Genomic DNA, 21707 nt, shown 5'->3' on the forward strand with positions numbered 1-21707 from the left:
TCACTGGAATTTCATTACACAATTTTAAAGGAGAACTGACACAGGTTTCACGTTTAGGATTCAAAAGGTCCCGTACACCTTAGACGGCCGTACACGCCACTTGCGGCAGGTTTGACCATCAGTATAAGGAACATGGACCCTCCAATAACAGATGATGTCTGTAGCAATAGAGGTCAAGTGTGATGAAAGATCGCTACATGTCCCCTTTGTTCTAGACGAGATAAGCGACAGCCACTTTCTTCAATGTTTGGCCTCTATTTTCGGAGTTAATCTCCAGCACAGTGTACTGTGGGAAACTTACCTTCATATATGCTGACTCATCGGTACTGACTATGACGAGTAATAACATTTCTGTCACTCATAACCCCCAGGCACGCTGAGGTTGAGCAACTAGTTTGGGACCTAGATGTCATAAGCAGAGGAACTCCGATGCCTGGAGTGAACCTGTTACCGCCAAACATGACCAAATCGCGGGAGTGGAGTGTGGGAGAAAAAGGGGCAAAGAGTAATGATTCTGGGGGCAAAAGGCTGTATGAGTACAACACCTGGGGGGAACAAAGACATGGGGTTTTATCATCAGGTGTGTATGGTGATTATCTGACTAATCGCCCCCCATGTCTTTACATACTGTTCCGACAATCAAGCCTGGTGGGGGAAATGAGTAGCCACTTGGTGCGGTCCCAATAACTCGTGGGTTCAGGCAGCATCAAAGTGATGGCAGGTTCCCCTAAGGCGGATACAATCAATACATAGAAAATCAGCTATATCAGTGCCACGTTCGCATCCCAGCTACTTTCTGGTCTAAAAGGGGTTATTCAAGTTTTGAAAAAAAAAAAATGTCCCTTACAAAAACAGCACCTCTCGTCCTCAGTTTGGGTGTGGGGTTTTTCAGCTCAGTGCTCTTGAAATGAATAGAGCTGAATTGTAATACCACACACAACCTGAGGACCGGGGTGGCGCTGTTTTTGGAAGAAGGTAACTTTTTTGTACAAATTCTTCTTCAAATGAGGCTTTCTGTGGCCCACCATACTTTAGTGAGCCCCCCAACCCTGAAGCCCTAATACCTGACCTCTGGAGATGAGCAAATTTACTGGAATAAGCGAAGCGTTTTGTTATCTCGACAATCTGCTTATCAGCCTGCTGCCTTGTAAGGGCTCATTCATACGATGCCGCCCGGCATGGATCCCACCCCCCCCACCTCCTGCAGCAGAGATGACAGGAGAGCATGATGTGCTCTCATGTCATTGCATCTACTACTCACCTAGTCCCCCGTGTTGATTGGCTACACGCGCTCACCTGAAGTGGCCGGGACTATGCTCCTGGGAGAAGAAAGCAGTGTAGTCCAGGCCACTTCTGGTGAACATGTACACCTGTCAGCACGGGGAGTAGGTGAGTAGTAGATGAGATGACAGGAGAGCACATCATGCAGCAGGAGGGGGGGGACCGTGCTGCGATCCACACTAGAACATGTCCTATTTTTTCGCGGTGCGGATCGCGGCATGGATCTGGCCGCATTTACTACAACCGTCCGTAAAATTGTCAGTGGTCTCGGATCCGTGACCACGGACAATTTTACGGGCCGTGTGAATGCAGCCTAACTCTCTGCTCTGGGTGCTGGGAAAAGCAGGATCCAGTCCTGGGATAGATTATAACCCAAGAATTTAAAGTGTAGCTGTCATTTACATTTTCTTTTGCAGAAATCAGTAGCACAAGTGATTTTAAGAAACTCTGCAATAGGTTTTATTAGGCAAAAAAGCCTCTTTCTGTACTCAAAAATCTGTTTTGAGCCCCTCATCCTCTCATGAGACAAAGCCGTCTTCATTACAGAGGACAAAAGTGAAGACTGGTTCTGCTGTGTCCGTTATATCCTATGGAGGAGGGGGGCAAAGGAGGATTAGTGAGCAGGAAGAGGAGACAAGCAGCTGTAGAGTTTGGAGACTGGGCTCATAAAACACTGGATTCACAGGTCAGAAAGGTCAGTGCTTATCATGGAGCTTTGTGAGAGAAGATTGAAGGATGAAGTGTTTTTTTTAGGGCTGCCTTTTCCGCTCTCTGTGCTCACTCACCCCCCTCAACCCCTCCCCTTTCCATAGAGCGTAATGGACACAGAAATCCTGCTTCTTCTGAAGTGAGGTGGGGGAAGGTAGGAAAACAGCTTTTTTTTTTAGTACAGAAGGAAACGCAGACAGACTTTCAAATTACAGACTTTCTTAAAATCATTTGTACTATTGATACTTATTGATTTGTAAAAAATGACATTGATATTACAGTTACACTTTAAATGGGGAGGAAATACTCCCTTATGTCCACTAGATGTCGCTATAAACGCACAAGGAACATTATTTCCCCTCAATGAACACTAGATGTCACTAGAGTGTAATAGTGAACCTGCTGAACTTTATAGTCTACTTACTCCTGTTCTGTAATAGAATACCAAACACTTGGCTAAGTTAGTACATAGAAGGAGGGGAGGGAGAAAGTGAATGATGGAGGATGGAAAGACAAAGAACGATGAAGTTTTAGTAATGAATTAAAAAAAAAGTTGTGGGAGAAAAATAAGGAGCTAGGGAGGTAACCAAGAATAAAGTAGTATGACAACAAGAAGGGGACGGCGAGAGGTTAAGTCGGATTTAGTAACATTTCTGCCGGGCTGGAATGTTCTCACAGTGCGGCCTATGAGGGTAAACGCCAAGTTTAGATGGACAGATAAATGCATTGGCCAAGTCCCAGAAGCAACTAACCTCTCCCCTACAGAGCACTGCAGGCTGCACACAATGCTCCCAGGCCTGGGCTCCCTCCTGCTGAGAGCTACATGCATGGAAAGCAGAGGAGATTGACAGACAGGCCTTTATTAACTCCTTCATGGCCCGCAGCTATATCATGGTATAACATGCCTTTGTTAATTTGGAAATTAAATCAGTTTTAAAAATTATTGGTGACGTATCAAGATAGGTCATCAGAAAACAAACCGCCCCATATGTCGTGTAGTGGTCATTCTGGAGTACTGCAGCTTAGTTCTCATTAACTTTAATAGGAGCTTAGGTGCAGTAACCTATAACGGCCACTACACAATGTATGGCGCTGTCTGCTTCCTGTTCTGATTCACTGGGTATGCTAGCACAGTGACTATGGCAAACAGCTGATTGGCAGGGTGACCGATCTATGACCTATCCTTAGGTCACTAATAAATTTTGCCCAGAAAGCCCCTTTAGTAGGTACAATCCCCTGCAAAAATGCATGTCACACTTGTGTCAGGACATCTTACTATAGTATATCATTTTTAGAGCAGAACAAATGATACTCATAGTTGATGGTTGTTTGTAAAGTTATAAAATAATGTTTTCCTTCCAAGCTCGAATGTCATAAAAGCTGGGTTAAGCTGCAGCATGCACACCTCCTTCCTCCTCAATCCCTGCCTCTATACGTAATATATAGGGTTGGGCTTCCAGCCCTGTACGTCAATTATGCAGAGAGTAATAGGCATTTTGCAGCTCAGCACTGCCTCTATGACACTTACACTTAGACGGAAAACATGACTTAATAATTGTGCAAACAGTCATCAGCATCAGCCACTCCCTTTAAGAGCAACAAAGTTCATAGGCATCTGTACCAGTGTATGCTATGATGGGTGCCAGCCTTAGATGCCGCCCTCAGATAGAGTCAGCATAGGAGAGATATGTTTGCTGGTGATCTGGTTAGCCCATAGAGTACTGCCTATACTTGCACACTGTAACACACCCTCAGCTGTGTGGGCAGTCTGGACTCATTTCGGGCCTCTTAATGTTCACTGACAACAAGCAGAGATGTGGATGGGAAATGGATGCACAAAATTTTCATTACATTAAATCAACTGGTGTCAGAAAGTTATACAGATTTGTAATTTACTTCTATTTAAAATTCTCAAGTCTTCTAGTACTAATCAGCTGCTGTATGTCCTGCAGGAAGTGGTGTATTCTTTCCAGTGCTCTCTGCTGCCACCTCTGTCCAGAGCAGGAGAGGGTCTCTATGTGGATTTGCTGCTGCTCTGGACAGTTCCTGACATGGACAGAGGTGGCAGCAGAGAGCACTGTGTCAGACTGGAAATATTCCAACCCTTCCTGCACTACATACAGCAGCTGATAAGTACTGGAAGAGTTGATATTTTTCTAATAGAAGTAATTTACAAATCTATATATCTTTCTGACACCGGCTAACCTTTAAGAATTTGTTTTTTTGCCAGAGTACCCCTTTAAGCTTCATTTGCTGAAAACGAAGAATGTCCAAAGATAATCAATCGGATCATCTGCAGTCATGTGATATCGATGGTTGGATGGCGACCAACAGGACATGGTTCTTACTGCCAATAATTTACACTAAGCTGCAGACTCAGCGCTGGTCCAGGATAAACATGAGGGCTGCTTATACTGATATGTGAGGGGGATACTCGGAGATTATAACGTATGCGGGAATAATAAACCACGGAATGATCTCCATATCTAATATCCTTTATACACATATCACATCCCCCACCTGACAATACTATACTTATTCAGGCATAGCCATTACTGGGAATGCTGAGACATAACATGGCCGCCATGAGGGGTGGTCAAATATAGCATATAGGAGTCCAACAAAGTGGGGTCATAGTCCTTGTTGGATCTATAATGGCGGCCATATTGGTTGACACCAATATTGGCCTTATATCACTAGGATAAGCGCCCATGCCCGATTAGTGGTGGCATGACCACCAAGACCCCCGACGATCACTAGAAAGAAGCGATGTGCCACGTCATCTCTAGATGGATGCCATTCATAGTCATATGAGTCAGATGCCAAATTGGCAATGGCTGCATATCCAAGTAGTATCCCACCAATGCCGCAACGGGCAAGATAGTCTGAAAGTTATGGAGAAGTGATCTCTAAAGAATATATATCCAATGTTGTCACTATATCCTATGCCTGAGGGGTTAAACCCTGGAAGTCATACGCTGAGTGCTCCATCTCCCCTACACTGGTTCCTCCCTACGGCCGTCAGCTCTTTGCTTCTTCCCCCGGTTCCTGAGAGAACAGACAGATATAGATCCTGAGAGGATGAGAAAGTTTTAAATCCCACGAGCCAAACGTCACCCTTCTTACAAACACTGCGAGGGATCGGGAAGGAGGAGGGGGGAGAGGACACTGAGAGATATGGACAGGGGATGGGGCGGAGAGGAATTAGGGACAATGGTGGAGATAGGATGGCGGGATCGGGGCAGGTAGGGATGCCAAGGAATATAGATGTGCCAGACAACTTTGGGAATGTATGGAGGGCTCCCGACCTAGATGTGAGAAGAGAGAAGGATCAGACATGTTGGAGCGATCTCTTAGGCTTGCCATATACCCTAGATATATCAGCTAGAGATGAGAGAATTTCCCAATTTTTTTGGTCCAGTTTGGTCAAATTGGCCACAATTTTCAAGAGAATGAATACATATGGGCCAAATCAAAAGTGTTCCGATTGCCCTGAAAAGTTGTGTATGACACCATGATATCTCCTCAATTTGTCAAACATGGTGTAAGGTGAAACTGGCTCAGTTGCCCCTAGCAACCAGATTCCGCTTTTCGTTCCTCACAGAATCTTTGGAAAATGAAAGGTGGAATCTGGTTGCTAGGGGCAACTGAGCCAGATTTACTTTACACCATGTTTGATAAATCTCCCCAATGGAGTCTACCCGACTGTCTCCAGGCTTATTAATAACAAGACAGCACAACCTTACTAAACCTAACTTAGGATCAGGTCACCTAGCTAGAGATGAGCGCAACTGGAGCATGCTAAAGTCCGATTGTTTGGCATTTGATTACCAGTGGCTGAAGAAGTTGGACGCAACCCCAGAGAGACCTGGTGGATACAGCCTATGGCCTAAGGCTGTATCCAAGACTCCATAGGGCTGCATCCAACTTCTTCAGCCACCGGTAATCAAATGCTGAGTGATTGGACTCCAGAATGCTCAAGTTGCGGTCATCTGTATTCCTAACCCATCTTTTGATTGCTAAAAAGGTGGCCACTGCTTTGAGCACTTTGTTAGTTTAAAAAAATTTTTTGCTGGTTTATATCCAAGTTAATGAGGGGCTCTTGGTCGCCATATGTCCCACCAGGGCCGGCTCAAGGTTTTTGCGGGCTCTTGGGCGACAGAGCCTCAGCGGGCCCCTCATTTACACACTATGCACAATAACATGAGACACCACTTACATGTACAAACATACATTATTGACACTGACTGACTGACACCGACACACGGCACTTACAGCTCAGTCTTCTCCCTCTTCCTCTCTGTCAGGTTGAGGACCTTTAGGTCATGTGATCAGGTCCTTATCCCTTTTCTCTCTTTGTGCAGGTCCTGCTCCATCTCCTTTGTCTTCTGATGTTCAGTTCTCACCCTGCACTACATTGAGGGGGCTTAACATCAGAAAACCGGGCCTCTCTCCCTCTCTGGGCCCCTAGAGATGCTGTGGGCCCTGGCACTTGCCCAGGTAAGCCTTGTGCTGACGCCGGCCCTGTGTCCCACTGGTAATCTACCTCCTTCCAGAGATGTATCTCCCCAATTTCATGTTTTGATTTCAGCATGGCTTTAGTGGGGTACTGCAGCAAAAATCTATCTGGTTTCAGAGAGTTATATAGATTTGTAATTTACTATTATTTAAAAATCTCCAGTCTCCCAGTACTTCCAGAATCAGAAGGGATGGCTGTATTAGTTATCATACCCATATGTATGGACAATGTAAGACTCCTCCAGGTGGAATGAAGCATTGTATAGCTCCCAATGTAAATAAAAGGGCTGATCGTGGAAGATCCCCAATAGTGACAGATGTAGTATATTCTTCCATCTCTTAGGGTCCCAATAGGATATATATATATATATATATATATATATATATATATATATATATATATATATATATGGACATGGAGAGAAAGGAGCGCTGCACCTCACACCTATGGCTGACACTAGTGCCTCTCGGCTACATTTAAAAACCAACGCCAGGATGTTGGTATATAATTTGATCAAACCATATTGCCCCATGTACCACTTGCAGGTCCCCTGGTTTACATGAGTCCCTACACTAACTCAACACTGTGTTAGTCAGCGACCGCAAAGTGAGCGCAAGCAGGAAAGGGAGGCCACAGAACCCCAGTGTCACAGGAGCAAACCCCAAGGGCCCGCCCCAACCCTGGCGGAGAAAGCTGCCACCAAGCAACACAAGTGTGAACAAGGTCTTACTATATATATATATATATATATATATATATATATATATATATATATAGAGTTTTATGATCTCACATGAAGAATCATCACCCCCCTCCCTCCTGATCATGTTCAGTATATTCTGGGTGGTCAGTCGCTCACATATAAGATCCAAGAAAATAATGAGAAGCTCATCCAACAGCCCAATCCTCTCTTCTTATTATGTGCTAGCCTAACACGGAATAGCAGAACTGTGAGAGTCCTGCACCAAACCTAGAAAGTTCCGGAATTACATCTGATGACCTGTCTATGGCCGACCGCCAGGGAGTCTGGAAATTAAATGAGTTCACACAACTATTCCACCCTTGAGTGGAATCCTTATGGTGTAGTCTGCAAAAAGTTATTCAGTTTTCCCTGTGGCTTCATCCAGGTATCTGTCCAAGGGGGTGATGAAGTGACCATACTGGGGGGCAACCTCTCCCCCTTGGGTACCATTCCATGTAGGTACAAAGACACAGAAAGGTCACTATAGGCGTCAGATAGCACAGATTAAGTAAGAGCCCTATTACACGTGTGTAATAGAGACAACAATCAGCCGATGAAAACGATTATTGGCTCATCGTTGGTTTCGGTTTGGACCAAAAATCATCGGCTGACGCTCAGACGCTGCTGCCGCCAGGACCGGGAAGCTGCGGAGCACAGGAGAGAAGACCGGGAGCGGTAAGGTGTCAGGTGTTTGGGCAAGGGCTGCATGGACATCACTAACAATGTCCTTGCAGCCCTTGCTGCCCGATTATCGGGCCGTGTAATAGGTCCAGTAAACGTTTACTCGGCCATGTAATAAGACCCTAGGGAGCCGAGCTGAGAAGAGTCTGTTGTCTGCCAATGGGTGACATGGTGGCCAAGAAACTCACCTCCACAAGTCTAAAGTCTCTTCCTATAGGTCAGAGGTGTCAAACAAAGGCCCTCCAGCTGTTACAAAACTACAATTCCCATCATGCCTGGACAGCCAAAGCTAAAGCTTTGGCTGTCCAGGCATGATGGGAATTGTAGTTCTGTAACAGCTGGAGGGCCTGAGTTTGACTCCCCTGCTGCTATAGGTGATCAGTTCTATAGGATAAGCTGGTTGTGTAAGTCCCGTGGAGGTTTTATTACTGGGGTGGAGAGGCACTCTTCAGAAGTTGTCACTACTAAGTGGATGCTACGTCTACCAATGTCACATAAAACTCACTAACTCAATGACTTCTAAAGCATTGACATAAAAGAAGCAAAATGAAAAGAGTAAAATGACTGTAAATGATGGCAGTAAAAGGAAAGAACGGACAAGAAAAATACACAAGGCGCTTTATGACGGTGAATAAAAGCTGAACTCTCCAAAGCAATAAAGCCGTGAAATCCTAACCGAGCCAACATATACAGGGGACGGAATCACTGGCTGCAAACTACGGAATAGAGCGTGAGCGTTAGAAAACCAGAGGGATGGATGTGATCTGACATCATAGGCCTGCACATGGTTCATAGCCAAGAACAATCAAGAATGGCGGACAGTAAAGGGATGCCCAAAACATACCATAGAAGTGTGAACAAATTGGAACCTTCATTGAAGGAAAAAACTTACTGTGCATAGTCGCCTTAAAGCGGTACACCAGCCAAAAAAAAAAAAAATTCTTGAAATCAACAGGTGCCAGAAAGTGCCAGAGATTTGTATTGAACTTCTATAAAAAACAAAAAAACAAAAAACTCAAGTCTTCCAATACTTATCATCTGCTGTATGTCCTGCAGGAAGTGGTGTGTTCTTTCCAGTCTGGAGAGCAGGAGAGATTTTCTATAGGGATTTGCTACTGCTGTGGACAGTTCCTGACATGGGCAGAGAACACTGTGTCAGACTGGAAAGAATACACTACTTCCTGCAGGACATACAGCAGCTGATAAGAACTGGAAGACTGAAGATTTTTTTGTTAATAGAAGTAAATTACAAATCTCTGATGCTTTCTGACAACAGTTGATTTTAGCTGGAGTACCCCTTTAAATGGGTTGTCCAGGATAAGAAAAGAATATCTGCTTTCTTACCATAGCTGTCCATGGCTTGTATCTGGTCAACTAAAGTAAATGGAGTCAAACTGTAATGCAATGAAAACCCACTAGACAGGAATGACACTGTTTTAGAGTGCGTTCACACCTACAGGATCCACAGCAGATCCGCAGCAGAAAATACACTGCGGATCCGGTAAGTGTGAACGTACCCTTAGGAAGACAATGGCCCAATGGATCTCCTCTACTTTATATGGATCAAGGTTTCCTTGAAAGGAAGACACTGAATCCATTTACATCACTTAAAGGGCCGCAAGCATAGCAGCTGTTATGGCCGCGTTTTTCTTTGTTCATGTATGTGGTTAGATAGCTGTCGGAATAAAAAGGAACATATGGCCACCTTTAGAGGTGGATAAGACATACGGGATACATCGCTGTATTTTTTTAGTAGTTGAATTTGTGACTAAGTAAGACAGGCAATACTATAAATATGGGGCTGTTCCTGGTAAACTATGAGGAGGAGGAAGGAATAACTGGTTCTGGGAGACTGCTATTGAGGATCAACCCTAAAGACATCAATGCTGTGATTCTAAAAATCCACTTTAAAGGGGTTGTCCGGCGCTAAAAAATTATTCACAGAATAACACACATTACAAAGTTATACAACTTTGTAATGTATGTTATGTCTGTGAATGGCCCCCTTCCCCGTGTCCCACCACCCCCACCCGTGTACCCGGAAGTGTGGTGCGCTATACATTACCTGTCACGTGCTGACCACGGTCTCCGATCCTCAGCAGTGACGTCTTCTTCTGGCGGCCAGCGGATCTTCCCGAGTGCTGGCCGCCCTCTGCAGCGTCATCCGAAGCTCAGCCGCGATTGGCTGAGCATAACTGCTCAGCCAATCGCGGCTGAGCGGCTGATGACGCGGCCACGTCATCAGCTGCTCAGCTGCGATTGGCTGAGCACAGTTATGCTCAGCCAATCACGGCTGAGCTTCGGATGACGCTGCAGAGGGCGGCCAGCACTCGGGAAGATTCGCTGGCCGCCAGAAGAAGACGTCACTGCTGAGGATCGGAGACCGTGGTCGGCACGTGACAGGTATGTATAGCGCACCACACTTCCGGGTACACGGGTGGGGGTGGTGGGACACGGGGAAGGGGGCCATTCACAGACATAACATACATTACAAAGTTGTATAACTTTGTAATGTGTGTTATTCTGTGAATAATTTTTTAGCGCCGGACAACCCCTTTAAGTGCTCACTAGTTTTATCCCACAGGCATTGATCCCTCTGAATTCCCATGATGAACTCCCATGAGAATCTCCTCCTATCTGTTATATAGCAGATATACCGATCCTGCACTAGCCTTTTATATGTGTCCAGGATGGCTAAAGGATTTGCTGAGGGTGAAGACCCTTTAAAGTCATAGTCACCCCCTTACTCTATGTGCAGTTCTCTGTACTATCCACAAGCTTAGATGCTGCACGTTGTATGTATACCTGTATAAAACTTGTCTGTGTCTCCTTTCTGCTCTAAAATCGCTTAATTTTATCGGTGGACAGTGTCACCTAGACGGGGCTTCATGGTTGTTGGGCTCTATCTTCCAGGTAGGTAGAATGTGTACCTGACATAAAACCCCATAGAAAAGGGGGCCTAACTGCCATAAACCCCACCTAGGTGACACTGTCTATATCGAAAAGGGGGCTTAACTGCCATAAACCCCACCTAGGTGACACTGTCTATATTGAAAAGGGGGCCTAACTGCCATAAACCCCACCTAGGTGACACTGTCTATATAGAAAAGGGGGCCTAACTGTCATAAACCCCACCTAGGTGACACTGTCTATATAGAAAAGGGGGCCTAACTGTCATGAAGCCCCGCCAAGGTGACGCTGTCCATATAGAAAAGGGGGTCTAACTGCCATAAACCCCACCTAGGTGACACTGTCTATATAGAAAAGGGGGCCTAACTGTCAGGGAAGCCCCGCCAAGGTGACACTGTCTATATAGAAAAGGGGGCCTAACTGCCATAAACCTCACCTAGGTGACACTGTCTATATAGAAAAGGGGGCATAACTGTCATAAACCCCACCTAGGTGACACTATCTATATAGAAAAGTGGGCCTAACTGTCATGAAGCCCCACCAAGGTGACACTGTCCATATAGAAAAGGGGGCCTAACTGTCATGAAGCCCCACCAAGGTGACACTGTCCATATAGAAAAGGGGGCCTAACTGTCATGAAGCCCCACCAAGGTGACACTGTCCATATAGAAAAGGGGGCCTAACTGCCATAAACCCCTGCCTAGGTGACACTGTCCATATCCAAAAAGGGGGCCTAACTGTCATGAAGCCCCGCCTAGGTGACACTAGAAGCGATTTTAGAGTAAAAAGAAGACACAGACAAGTGTTATACAGGTCTATATAATATGTTGTGCATCTAAGCTTGTGGATGGTGCAGAGAACTGCACATAGAGCGGGGGGGGGGGCAGTATCACTTTAGGCCCCTTTTTAGATGTGAGCCATAGAGTATGTGTAAATCAGTGTTGGAAAACACGTATTCCATATTCAGATCTGGTCATTTATATAAATTTAAATGAAAACATCTGGAGCTTATATCCCTGGATTTTCTCCAGAGATGAAGGCTGGAGGATGGGAAATGTGAGCAGGACGACTTTCCCATGTGGTGAAATGAGTTTATCATATAACACGTTGTCCTTGAAGGAGATGTCTTGTCTAGGAAACACATTTTCATACAATCTGTTAGGGAATTGTGAGTTAATGGGGAGGGGAGGAGGGGAGAAAGAGTGGAGAGAAACTACCTCCTCATACTGGAGGACCTGTCCTGTTTAACAGCTAACTGCAATACGTGAACTTATTGTTATTTTCAAAGATGGGAAGGCATGGAGGTCCTACTTACTTTAGTAATGGTAGATCGTTTGGCGGTAGATGTCCCCTTACACTTTATACTTATGTCGTCCAAACTCACTGCTCACAGGGGGTTTGGTAGTCGTATAAAGTGTATGGGGCTCTCCCGAGACTCCACTGACAGGTGATATCGATGAAGAGAACGGTTGGGCATGCCCGATCCCACTGTTCTTGGAGAGATAAACTGCCACCAGAGCAGTCTGGCTGCGGCCTAACCGTCCCCAGAGCAGTGCTTCTTAAACTTTTTCTACTGGAGCCTCACTCAACAGACCAAGGCAATGCCGGGGCCTCACCATCTGTGGTGAAAGTCCATTCAAAAGCTTAAAATAATGCTAGCACTACCTTTCACTTGTCTCTCAAGCTCTATATGCTAATAAAGCAAATACAAAATAAATTAGTAATGTTGCTAAAGTGAAGATTTTTGCAAACAGCAAAAGGACTGTGCAGATCATAGTTACTGTTGTGAAAACTCGCTCCTCAGCTGGGCCTCACCAACAACTAGGGGGCGCCTCACTGGTGAGGCCCGCCTCACAGTTTGAGAAGCACTGCCATAGAGAACACAGTGCCATAGAAAGGGTAACACTAACCACTGAACTGCTGTTTATGGTGATAATGATGTGAAGAGAAGAAGGAGGTGGAGATTACATTCAGGAGGCAGCACTGTTTACATACAGTAGTAAGAGCAGTATACACACAGTACTTACCCAAGTATTTCAGAAGTAATAACACAAAATACAGCTGCCTAGAACTAAGAGAAAAGCCTTGATTTACCTTTAAGATACATTGTGGATGCATTGGAGGAGGCAGACACACAGTATAGGCTCTCCTCTACAGATAGCTAATCCCTGCCCTTATTTCAGATGTTCTGTCCTGAATTTTCTGCTGCTAGAGACAGAATTCCCCTAACAACAGGCAATTAAAAACAATAATTTGCAAGGAAGAGACACCTAATGGCCAAGACTTTGGGGATTTTTTCATGGATAAGGATTCTTTTTTTGATAAAATAAAGGGTAGAAGACTGTAAACTGCTGAATGAAGGTAATTTTCTTGCTCTCATCTTTAGCATAATTTTCACTAAACCTTCAGTTTAATATTTAAATTAGGCAGTTTGGTGCACTAGGGCGGGACTACTATTCCTGTTAGTCTCCCTTTAAGTGATTTACAAATATGATAAAAATCCGTCTGTCAGTATAAAGCAGTTTAAAATAACAGCAACCATTTAAGTCCTCCTCCTCCCATCTTTACTGTCATTACTGTATTTTCTGTTGGATAAATGCGGTGAGGGAGTATGCATTACTTTCCTGTGATTTTTTGTCTCATGATGCTTTTAATGCTTTACTATTTACTTTAGCAGTCACACACTGAATTGTTCTCTTTTCCCACCATTTTACAAGTTACAGATATACAGAATTTATCTATATAAATAGTTGAGAGACTGTCAATATATGACATTACTACTCTACATAGCCTGAGATGCAAACTCTGGTTCTTTTATGTAATCATATAAAATATGACAATATCAATAACAACAAATACAAAAAAGCAACAAACAACTAATACATGATTTTTCTTATTTGAGGTAAATCTGTCAGCTGCTAAGAACTGCAGACACCATTGGATAGCTGTTAGGGTATAAAAGCTATATAACCTACAACACATTGAATATTAAGGCCTACCTGTACCTACCAATTTTTTATTTTATTTTAAGAAATCAATGGGCATTGTAATCACAAGCAGTTTTGCAATAAACTCACTTTAACCCTTTCACGACCATGGGTCATTGATTCCTCAATGCCCATATCATTTTTGGACATCAGCTTATGGGATCATAATGATTACTGGCACACGCCTTCACTTCCCTCCCTCCCCCCGGCGCGTGCCTTGCCTTACCTCCCTCCCCCGCCGGCCTTCGCAGCCAGGAAACCGAAAGCCTGAGGCTTCCGGTTTCCATGGCTACCATCGGGGCTCTGTGATCACTTTGCAGAGCCCCGAAGGACACCGGACAGAGAATTCTCCCTCTGTTGAGGGAGCATTCTCTGTCTGGAGCCCTATAGATGCTGCGGTCGTGCTGACCGCAGTATCTATAGGGTTAATTCTCAGCACTGGAGCGCGGCTTTGGTGCTGAGAGTTGCTGTGGGTCCTAAGTCAATTTACGATCGAGGATAACACAGGCGCAGAAGCTGTGCCTGTGTCCTCCCTGGCGGGTCCCGGCTATTAGTAAGGGCGAGGATGACACAAACAGAGCTTCTGCGCCTATGTTATCCTTGATCGTAAATTAACTTAGGCCAATTATATTATTAACTTTTACTAATTGTATTATCAGCTCTGCCGCTCACCAGGAGACAATGCTCTTTGTTATACAGTAATTCAGTCAGTATAGTGTCACTGGGTGGTTACAGAGGTTTTGGCACTGTGTGACAGGAGAGCTGACCAGACAATGCAAGCACCCTCAGGATTCTCTGCTAGTGGATGTGGACACGCAGCAGCTGTACACATGGGTAGTAAAGACTTGTCCTGCTCTGTGTGCACTGAGAAATAGCTATCAATCAAAACCAAACCATGTCTGTGAGTGCACAAAGGACTGGGACATCCTGTGTTTGGTCTCTTTTTTGAACAGAGAAAAGACCAAATACAGTGGTGCCTTGGATTATGAGCATAATATGTTCTGGGACTGTGCTTGTAATCCAAATCCTAAACTGAAGCAAATTTTCCCATATGAAATCAATGAAATGCCGACAATTGGTTCCACATCCCAAAAATAATGATTTGTTTAAATAATATTAAATATTTTGAATAACATGTAAAACAAATGAAACAAACATTCAGAAACAGCAGAATATGTGATATTATAAATTGCTGTACAGTATAGCAATCAGCATGTGGTGTATAATGTACAGTAAGTGCATAAACCTGATAACACAGCAGCAGTTTGTATATACAGGATGGAGCTGCAGATCCCCATAATGCAGGAGCGTAGAATAGGGAAGCAGGGCTGCTGTCAGAGGTCTGTGTGGTCACATGACAGCAATGGGGAAGGGGTGTGTGTTCAGCATGGACCAATCAGGAAGTGAGAATCACAGAGCTGTAGAGGAGGACAGAGACAGAGACTTTATATTCAGCAGTGTGAATGGCTGAGTGTGAGTGCAGGCACATTATAGCAGCAGTGTGTATAGCTGAGTGTAAGTGCAGGCAGATTATAGCAAGAATGGAGAGTATGGGAAACACAAGGGCTGACAGAGACTGCAGGGAACATGAAGGAATGAGCAGGGCAGATGTGGGCACATACATGCAGCACTCTCTGTCTGGGGGGAGAGGGGTTACAGCTGTGAAGAGATTACCCCCACAGTCCTGTCCCCTGATGCAAGCCCCAGCCTGAAGTGGATCTGCAATGATTTGGAAGGTGAGGGAGACTTCCTGGGTCAGAGAACAGTGCTGTAGACCCCGCTATGCAGACCATGCCCCTCCCCCACTCCCCCTCCCACCCAGTACAGTGAGCTCTTAAACCAAAGCAATGCTCTTAAACCAAGTTACAATTTTGAAAAACTGTGAGCACTTCTTGCAAAACGCTCTCAATCCAAGTTACTCTTAATCCGAGGTACCACTGTATTGGCATGGAGGTAACATGGGCCGCAGATTGACAGGAAGAGAGACACCTAGTGGCCGTATGTATAATGTTGCTTTAAACATAGAAAACTTTAAAAATAATAAAGCAAGTATATTGCAAAACTGCTTGCGAACCCCCATTGATTTTAGTAAAAATGTTGTGACAGTGCCTCTTGAAGCGGCAATGCATACATTTATTAAACAACAAAAAATGTATCTATTAATTACATACACAATGATATAAAAAAGTGTAAAATCACACAATAAAAAAGCCTGGTGGGGAGCTTGGATCTTAGCCGGTCATATGTGTATGTGGTGTTATTTTTGTATGTATGCATTGTTTGATTTTGCCATCAGGCTTTTTTAATGTGTGATTTAAAAAAAAACAAAACAAAAAAAAAACAACTTTTTTTTTACACCATTATGTGTGTAATTAACAAGTGAATTTTTGTTGGTGTTTTATACATTTATGAATTGATACTTAATACTCAACATGTCTTTTTGTAGGTTATATGTCAGTATAAATAATAAGGCTTCGTTCCCGCTGAGCAAAACTAGCGGAATTTTATTCTTCAGCGCGGACAAAGCAGGAGCGCGCGCCTCCCATAGACTCCCATTATGAGAGGGAGGCTAACGGCATTCCGCGGCGGACAATTCCGCTGCGGAATTCCGCTAGTTTTGCTCAGTGGGAACGAAGCCTTAGTTATAGTAGTGTTAAGGTACATATACACATTTGGGAGTAAGATAAAGTCACATGACCATTATTTGGCCATAATCCAGTGTGTATAAGGATTAACGCTTTGAATAGCTGTTAGGTTAGAAAAGCTGCAGACATGATTGGATCGCTGTTCGGGTATAAAAGAAAACTGTACCTTTCCTGGAGCTGATGGTAGCTGCCAAATTGATTAAAATCTACCTTTCATTTGTCATCCAGGTGTCAAGGAGGTGGAGCTGAGATTCACAAGTGCCACAGTCTTGCTCGTCTACTTGCTCACCCTCACCTCCCAGCCTTTCTTTAATTTAGGTAAAGAGCCATGTACATTAGTCAAGGTGGGGCTGTGAGGGGAGGGCAGGCGAGAAAGCGTACAAGGTTATGGCACTTGAGCAGCATGGCTCCGCCTCATTGACACTTGGCTGCAAAATAAAAAAATTAAAAAGAAAAGATTTTATAAGTATGTCAACCGCAAACACCTCCAGGAAAGATGAAGTTTCCTTTTATACCCTAATACCTATCCAATGGTGTCTGCAGCTCTTAGCATATAGAGAGAAGAAGAAGAGGAGGAGGAAGAGGATGAAGAGGAAGAAGAGGAAAAAGAAGAGGAAGAAGAGAAAGAAGAAGAAGAAGAGGAGGAAAGGAGACGGAGGAAAGGAGGGGAAGGAGACGTTATATAACCACTAAAACTACTGGTCCAGCTGCATTTCACCGAATAAATGCTCAAAAATAATCAATTGTGCACAAACCAAATGTCACATATCACACACATTTTTAGTATTTTTGTCTCTAACCTGTTCCCAGATCTCATGCCATCTCCATGAACCAACACAGGATTTTCACAGGGCACCCAACCTACACTAAACCTCAACACAAGATGAAACTTGTATTATACTCCAGAGCTGAAATCTCTCTGCATCCTTCATTGTCTCAGTGTTTGCTCTGGTGATTTGTAGTCTGGGAAATGTCAACTTTACACTATATTACATGTAGTAGACAGGTGTAATAAGGCCATCAAGTACACTATATGACATGTAGCAGACAGGTATAATAAGGCCATCATATACTCTATATTACATGTAGCAGACAGGTGTAATAAGGCCATCATATACTCTATATGACATGTAGCAGACAGGTGTAATAGAGCCATTATATACTCTATATTACATGTAGCAGACAGGTGTAATAAGGCCAACATATACTCTATATTACATGTAGCAGACAGGTGTAATACGGCTATCATATACTCTATATTACATGTAGCAGACAGGTATAATAAGGCCATCATATACTCTATATTACATGTAGCAGACAGGTGTAATAAGGCCATCATATACTCTATATTACATGTAGCAGACAGGTGTAATAAGGCCAACATATACTCTATATTACATGTAGCAGACAGGTGTAATACGGCTATCATATACTCTATATTACATGTAGCAGACAGGTGTAATACGGCTATCATATACTCTATATTACATGTAGCAGACAGGTATAATAAGGCCATCATATACTCTATATTACATGTAGCAGACAGGTATAATAAGGCCAACATATACTCTATATTACATGAAGCAGACAGGTGTAATAAGGCCGACATATACTCTATATTATATGAAGCAGACAGGTGTAATAAGACCGATATATACTCTATATTACATGTAGCAGACAGGTGTAATAAGGCCATCATATACTCTATATTACATGTAGAAGACAGGTGTAATAAGGCCATCATATACTCTATATTACATGAAGCAGACAGGTGTAATAGAGCCATTATATACTCTATATTACATGTAGCAGACAGGTGTAATAAGGTCATCATATGCTCTATATTACATGTAGCAGACAGGTGTAATAAGGCCATTATATACTCTATATTACATGTAGCAGACAGGTGTAATAAGACCGACATATACTCTATATTACATGTAGCAGACAGGTGTAATAAGGCCATCATATACTCTATATTACATGTAGCAGACAGGTATAATAAGGCCATTATATACTCTATATTACATGAAGCAGACAGCTGTAATAAGGCCGACATATACTCTATATTATATGAAGCAGACAGGTGTAATAAGACCGACATATACTCTATATTACATGTAGCAGACAGGTGTAATAAGGCCATCATATACTCTATATTACATGTAGCAGACAGGTGTAATAAGGCCATTATATACTCTATATTACATGTAGCAGACAGGTGTAATAAGACCGACATATACTCTATATTACATGTAGCAGACAGGTGTAATAAGGCCGACATATACTCTATATTACATGAAGCAGACAGGTGTAATAAGGTCATCATATCAGTGGCGGATTATAATATGGGCGGTTTGGGCGGCCGCCCGGGGCCCGAGTCTCCGGGGGAGCCCATGCCACGCCGCCCACATTATAATCCGCCACTGTACTGTCCCCCGGCTGATGCGCGGCTGCCGGGGGTGTCCCGTCCTATCCCCGGCAGCGCGCGTCAGAGAGCTCTGATGCGTGCGCTGCCAGGGATAGGACGGGACACCCCCGGCAGCCACGCATCAGCCGGAGGCTGCAGAAGGAGAGAGGCTCAACGGGGGAACGGATGGCAGGTGAGTTGTGTTGTTTTTTTGTGTGTGTTATCTGCTCGGGGGGGGGGGGGGGGGGGGGAGAGGGGGACCATCTATAAGGGGGGGGGGAGCAGAGGGGGACCATCTATAAGGGGGGGGGGCAGAGGGAAGAGGGGAACCATTTATAAGGGGGGGGCAGAGGGAAGTGGGGGACCATCTATAGGGGGGGGCAGAGGGGGACCATCTTCTCTCCTGACATCCTCTGTGCTGCTGGGACCCTGTGACCTCCCCTATAGATCAGCACACTCCTCTCCTGACATCCTCTTTGCTGCTCGGACCTCTCCTATAGATCAGCACCCTCCTCTCCTGACATCCTCTGTGCTGCTGTGACCTCTCCTATAGATCAGCACCCTCCTCTCCTGACATCCTCTGTGCTGCTGTGACCTCCTCTATAGATCAGCACCCTCCTCTCCTGACATCCTCTGTGCTGCTGTGACCTCCCCTGTAGATCAGCACCCTCCTCTCCTGACATCCTCTGTGCTGCTGGGACCTCTCCTATAGGATTAGCACCCTCCTCTCCTGACATCCTCTGTGCTGCTGACCTCCCCTATAGATCAGCACCCTCCTCTCCTGACATCCTCTGTGCTGCTGGAACCTCTCCTATAGGATTAGCACCCTCCTCTCGTTGGGGGGGGGGGCAACAGCAGGAAACCAGGTGGCAATATGTTTATTGGGGGCAGCGGAGGTGGGGTGGACAATGCTTACTGGGGGTCGCAGCAAGGGACCAAACATTATGTTTATTGGGGCCAGCAGGGAGGGGAGACAGGCAGTGTTTATTGGGGACAGCGGGAGGGGGGGGGGAGGGGGCAGTAGCGGATTATAATGTGGGCGGTTTGGGAGGATTGACCGGGTGGGGGGGCCCAGGTTGGGTGGACAGCCCGGGGCCCAGGGTACATTTAATCCGCCACTGCATCATATACTCTATATTACATGTAGCAGACAGGTGTAATAAGGCACTCCTTTCTTCCTTTCCCTCCATTTTCCTCTCCCCACGGCACTGTCACGGGTGTTGATTGAGTGGATTAATATATTGAACTGTTTATTTTTCCCACTGTTGGAGCTAAGCCGTGTGATTAATGACACAGAGGCGATGGTGAGAGGGGTGAGAGGCACAATGGAGGAGAAGGAGGGAAGGGGTCACATTCTGGGAAATATGTACAGCAACTAGTGATATTGATAAGGAAACAAAAGAGGGGATCATGAGAGGAGACTGCAGCGGAGAAAGGAGACGGTGAGCTGGACCGCCGCGAGCGAGGAGAAAATACACCGCACTGTATCAACAAGTACAGAAGAGCAAATACTAGAGACAGAAAGTGTGACGGAGCGTTTACTGTACAAGTTACACGTGGTCAATGTGGTATCAAAATATATAGTTGTAAGTAGTTGTAACCCAGAGCTAGACAGGGACCACCGAGGACCTATAAGAAGATAAGGGCACCGGGGCTGCACTGAAGAGGAGCCCACTTAGGGCCCTATAACACAAGGCTATAATCCGCCGAATCGGGACGATTAGTACTCCGTATAATAGAGACAACGATATAATTGGCTGATTGTTGATTAAGGTTTGGACCTAAAATCGCATAGTAGCAATGCGTGGCCAACGGCTGACGATTGCCCAAACACCTGACACCTTACCTCTCCCCGCTCCCGGTCTTCTCTCCTGTGATCCACACCTTCCTGGTCCCTGCAGCAGCAGCATCTGAGCGTCCTGTCAGCTGACAGGCCGCTCAGCCAATCACAGGCAGCGGCGGTACCGAAAAGCTGTGGAGCACAAGATAGAAGACTGGGAGTGGGAAAAGGTAAGGTGTCAGGTGTTTGGGCAAGTGCTGTATGGACATCGCTAACGATGTCCATGCAGCCCTTACGGCCCGATTAATGGGCCGTCTAATAGGTCCAGTAAACGAGCGCCAATCTAGCAGATTGGCACTCGTTTACTAAAATGATCGTGTCTTAGTCGGCCCATGTAATAGTACCCTAAAGCTCTGTTGCCTAAAGGCCTGTTGAAATCTGGAGCCTGCCCTCTGTCTCCTATGTATCTATCTCCTATCTATCTATCTATCTATCTATCTATCTATCTATCTATCTATCTATCTGTCCCCATGCATCCGCCATCTCATGTAAAGGCAGCACTAACAGCATAAGGTCCTACAATAGAGCTAAGTAGCATCACCATGACAACCACAGACGCCATATTTACACTTCCAAAGCGGTTGTAGGACGTGTACAGGTTGTCATTTGTAGCGTAAGGAACCATGTGTCTCTCTTTGGTCATCCAAGTTGGTAAGAGGTATGTGCTGGTAACAGGGCCAGTCTGGTGCCATATCACACCTGCATCTACCTGTACTTGTCATCTCTAAGCTTTTTATTTAGTATTCTTACTGCCCGAACCATAAGCTGCTTGCTTGGACACAAGTGTGTTTATTGCATCACCAGTCATTAAAGGGTTAATACATTGGATCACTTTACCTGTAGTCACCATGGCAACCGTGCACTGTGTGGACAATAGCTTATGTCATAAAGGAGGTTCCATAAAAGAAAGGCCCGCTGCCCGTTCACTGCCATCTTGGGTATACCATAGGACCTTGAGCTTGACTACTTTACTCTTCCCTAATC

The sequence above is a fragment of the Dendropsophus ebraccatus genome, chromosome 1 (genome assembly GCF_027789765.1).
Source record: "Dendropsophus ebraccatus isolate aDenEbr1 chromosome 1, aDenEbr1.pat, whole genome shotgun sequence".
NCBI classification, from domain to species: Eukaryota; Metazoa; Chordata; class Amphibia; order Anura; family Hylidae; genus Dendropsophus; species Dendropsophus ebraccatus.